This window comes from Schistocerca serialis, unplaced genomic scaffold, assembly GCF_023864345.2.
Source record: "Schistocerca serialis cubense isolate TAMUIC-IGC-003099 unplaced genomic scaffold, iqSchSeri2.2 HiC_scaffold_1163, whole genome shotgun sequence".
NCBI lineage: Eukaryota > Metazoa > Arthropoda > Insecta > Orthoptera > Acrididae > Schistocerca > Schistocerca serialis.
The window spans coordinates 145001-150000 of NW_026047363.1; the positions used below are offsets into that span (position 1 = coordinate 145001).

General features: G+C 53.4%; 1 non-coding gene across 1 annotated transcript in view; it reads right to left on the reverse strand.

The window, feature by feature from the left end:
- Positions 1 to 1207, reverse strand: part of LOC126433372 (small subunit ribosomal RNA) — a 1910-nt gene extending 703 nt beyond the window's left edge. Inside the window, exon 1 of the ribosomal RNA XR_007578433.1 lies at positions 1 to 1207. This exon is cut by the window's left edge and continues 703 nt beyond it. This is a non-coding gene — a ribosomal RNA (small subunit ribosomal RNA).
- Between the last annotated feature and the right edge of the window lie 3793 nt (positions 1208 to 5000).

Here is a 5000-nt window from a genome sequence, read left to right on the forward strand (position 1 = left end):
CCGGAACCCAAAAGCTTTGGTTTCCCGGAGGCTGCCCGCCGAGTCATCGGAGGAACTGCGGCGGATCGCTGGCTGGCATCGTTTATGGTTAGAACTAGGGCGGTATCTGATCGCCTTCGAACCTCTAACTTTCGTTCTTGATTAATGAAAACATACTTGGCAAATGCTTTCGCTTCTGTTCGTCTTGCGACGATCCAAGAATTTCACCTCTAACGTCGCAATACGAATGCCCCCGCCTGTCCCTATTAATCATTACCTCGGGTTCCGAAAACCAACAAAATAGAACCGAGGTCCTATTCCATTATTCCATGCACACAGTATTCAGGCGGGCTTGCCTGCTTTAAGCACTCTAATTTGTTCAAAGTAAACGTGCCGGCCCACCGAGACACTCACTCAAGAGCACCCTGGTAGGATTGCAACGGGGTCCGCCTCGGGACGCACGAGCACGCACGAGGCGCGTCGCACGCCTTCAGCTCGCCCCACCGGCAGGACGTCCCACGATACATGCCAGTTAAACACCGACGGGCGGTGAACCAACAGCGTGGGACACAAATCCAACTACGAGCTTTTTAACCGCAACAACTTTAATATACGCTATTGGAGCTGGAATTACCGCGGCTGCTGGCACCAGACTTGCCCTCCAATAGATACTCGTTAAAGGATTTAAAGTGTACTCATTCCGATTACGGGGCCTCGGATGAGTCCCGTATCGTTATTTTTCGTCACTACCTCCCCGTGCCGGGAGTGGGTAATTTGCGCGCCTGCTGCCTTCCTTGGATGTGGTAGCCGTTTCTCAGGCTCCCTCTCCGGAATCGAACCCTGATTCCCCGTTACCCGTTACAACCATGGTAGGCGCAGAACCTACCATCGACAGTTGATAAGGCAGACATTTGAAAGATGCGTCGCCGGTACGAGGACCGTGCGATCAGCCCAAAGTTATTCAGAGTCACCAAGGCAAACGGACCGGACGAGCCGACCGATTGGTTTTGATCTAATAAAAGCGTCCCTTCCATCTCTGGTCGGGACTCTGTTTGCATGTATTAGCTCTAGAATTACCACAGTTATCCAAGTAACGTGGGTACGATCTAAGGAACCATAACTGATTTAATGAGCCATTCGCGGTTTCACCTTAATGCGGCTTGTACTGAGACATGCATGGCTTAATCTTTGAGACAAGCATATGACTACTGGCAGGATCAACCAGGGAGCTGCGTCAACTAGAGCTGAGCAGCCGGCCGCCCGGGAGTGTGTCCCGGGGGCCCGCGCGAACACGCAAGCGTCCGCTCAATTATTCTGCAAACAGGAGGAGGCTGAGCTCCCCTGCACAATACACCTCGAAACCCTCTCAGGTCCCGGCGGCGCGCAGCGCCGTCCTAAGTACTTGGTCGGGTTCGAGAGAGGCGCAATCGCCCGGAGTTTGGCGAGTAGACGCTTTAGGTGCGACCACCCGTGCTCCCAACTGAGCTTGCCGCTGCCGACAGAGGCCCGGGAGCGTGCTGTCGTGGCATTGCCGGCGGGAGACAACACGCGCCACCTACGGTGGCCGGCAGCTCCAACGCCAGCGCCACAGAAGGACAAAAGCCCCACTTGGGTGCCGAAGCGAACTCTCCCAGCACAGCGCACGCGCCAACACGTCCGCACAGCTGCGATACAATCCACCTGCGAGAACCGCAGAGGCGACCGAGCAGCAGACGGCGTCGCGGCGCCGAGCGCCGGGCGGCGGCGCATCCTCAGCGCACACAGTCCTCAATCGGACCAGCACACTGCAGATGTCCACCGCGCTTCGCACCGGGCCCGCGAGGACCTACTTTGGCCGCACGGCGCCGCGTGCAGGGTGCGCCGGCGCGCAGCTACGCCGCCTGCCGCCTCCGTCGGCCGGCGCGCCTGCCACTGGCCGCCCCCACCAGCCGGCTGTAGCGCGTGCGCCCACGCACCGCGCGGCCAGCACGCCGGGAGGCCCCCCCTCACCGGCCGGGGACGGTCCCACCCAGCCACCGCCGCGTATCGCTTCACACCCACATGCCATTCACGTTCGTGGGCATGGTGGGTATCGCTGAAACAACCGGTTGGTAGCTCAACCGATCGTCGCCATCACTGATTCACCTCTAGCGAGAACAACCGCACCACAACGGTTTACCAGTTCTTCATTTGCGTAACGTCACCAGCAAACGTAGACGTCCATCGCCATTTGCAAATTCAACGATTGTTGCATGCCTGTGTCAGGTGTCACGACACACTATGTCTGCCCACATACACGCAACAACATGTGCACGCTTCGCGAACACGTGGAAGGTGGCCCCCGTACGTATGCGATGTCCATTGCGCGAACGACTGTCAACCGGCCTCTGTCGCATGTCGCAGATGTGGAACGCAGTGCACCATGCTATCACGGTGTGTGAGAAGAGACGACTACGTCTGACAACACGCGCCACTACATCAACAGACGGCTCATGCCGATCGCCATCCACGGCATACCATACTGCAATCCAGCTCTTATAGGGAGACGACATGTAGCTGAGTGCACAATATTTGGACCGTATGGTTCGCCGTTGTTGGCGCAGTCGTGGTACGGTCACACATGTACCACGATGTATCATTCAGTACATGAGGACCAATGTGCAGTACAGTGTGTGATTTGGACGTACAACATCAGCGGACAGTTGACACAAGCCGTACCACAACGTAGGCTGTGCTTCGCCATGCGAATGCCAATGAACAACTGCGAAGGGCATTGAGCATGTACGTCCTGCTGCCATCCGCATTACAGTGTATAGCTGCAAGGTGTTTAACATGAAGCGATACTCTGGGGACCGGGCAGTGCGAGTAGCAAACTATATTGCGGGGGTTGCAGTTAGGCAACACTACACTAATTTAACGCGTCGTATGACAATTACAGAGCAGGTTAAGGCCCAACGTGTGTTGGGTTAAGGCCCAACGTGTGTTGGGTTAAGGCCCAACGTGTGTTGGGTTAAGGCCCAACGTGTGTTGGGTTAAGGCCCAACGTGTGTTGGGTTAAGGCCCAACGTGTGTTGGGTTAAGGCCCAACGTGTGTTGGGTTAAGGCCCAACGTGTGTTGGGTTAAGGCCCAACGTGTGTTGGGTTAAGGCCCAACGTGTGTTGGGTTAAGGCCCAACGTGTGTTGGGTTAAGGCCCAACGTGTGTTGGGTTAAGGCCCAACGTGTGTTGGGTTAAGGCCCAACGTGTGTTGGGTTAAGGCCCAACGTGTGTTGGGTTAAGGCGCAACGTGTGTTGGGTTAAGGCGCAACGTGTGTTGGGTTAAGGCGCAACGTGTGTTGGGTTAAGGCGCAACGTGTGTTGGGTTAAGGCGCAACGTGTGTTGGGTTAAGGCGCAACGTGTGTTGGGTTAAGGCGCAACGTGTGTTGGGTTAAGGCGCAACGTGTGTTGGGTTAAGGCGCAACGTGTGTTGGGTTAAGGCGCAACGTGTGTTGGGTTAAGGCGCAACATAGGTTAGGTTAAGGCGCAACATAGGTTAGGTTAAGGCGCAACATAGGTTAGGTTAAGGCGCAACATAGGTTAGGTTAAGGCGCAACATAGGTTAGGTTAAGGCGCAACATAGGTTAGGTTAAGGCGCAACATAGGTTAGGTTAAGGCGCAACATAGGTTAGGTTAAGGCGCAACATAGGTTAGGTTAAGGCGCAACATAGGTTAGGTTAAGGCGCAACATAGGTTAGGTTAAGGCGCAACATAGGTTAGGTTAAGGTACAATATAGGTTAGGTTAAGGTACAATATAGGGTAGGTTAAGGCGCAACATAGGTTAGGTTAAGGCACAACACGGGTTAGGTTAAGGCACAACACGGGTTAGGTTAAGGCACAACACAGGTTAGGTTAAGGCACAACACGGGTTAGGTTAAGGCACAACACGGGTTAGGTTAAGGCAGAATACGGGTTAGGTTAAGGCACAATACGGGTTAGGTTAAGGCACAATACGGGTTAGGTTAAGGCACAATACGGGTTAGGTTAAGGCACAATACGGGTTAGGTTAAGGCACAATACGGGTTAGGTTAAGGCACAATACGGGTTAGGTTAAGGCACAATACGGGTTAGGTTAAGGCACAATACGGGTTAGGTTAAGGCACAATACGGGTTAGGTTAAGGCACAATACGGGTTAGGTTAAGGCACAATACGGGTTAGGTTAAGGCACAATACGGGTTAGGTTAAGGCACAATACGGGTTAGGTTAAGGCACAATACGGGTTAGGTTAAGGCACAATACGGGTTAGGTTAAGGCACAATACGGGTTAGGTTAAGGCACAATACGGGTTAGGTTAAGGCACAATATGGGTTAGGTTAAGGCACAATATGGGTTAGGTTAAGGCACAATATGGGTTAGGTTAAGGCACAATATGGGTTAGGTTAAGGTACACATTGTTGTAAGGAAAGGTGTTTTGGGGGGGGGGGGGCGGCAGTTTGTTGATTGTGATTATCGTAAGTAAATGACTGCGGCATCATCTGATTTGCCACGTCAGGGTGCACCTTTGGCTCATAACAGGCGGCGCTCTGATTCCATGCTTGTGGCAGACCTGTGTCTTTCATTCCTGCCATTGTTTGTGTGGTGTGACAGGAGGCAGTATTGTGATGTTGGGTGCACCCCTGTGTGGGACATGTGTGGGTGTTGGTGGCTTAGCTGAGCAATGGTGGTTGTCGGAAGGGTGGGATATTCTGTTTTCCGAGTGGACCTCCCGGTCTGGTTATGATAGTGTGGATTGTCTAATGTGGCAGAGAGGATGCACTGGGTGTTGTTCCATGCTGGTGCTTACATATCGTCTGCGTGCCTGTTACAGGCAGAGAGTAGTGCGTGATAAGAGTGTCTGGCTGACGTGTGATTGTGAGCAGAGTCTTTCAGCATGTATACGGACAGGTCTATACATTATCTGTATTCTGATGGCTCTATCTATTACTAATCAGCGCCGTGTATACGTTTAATCCGGTTCCAGTCGAAACTATTGTATCTCTGTACATTAGTGACACGGCGAGCCC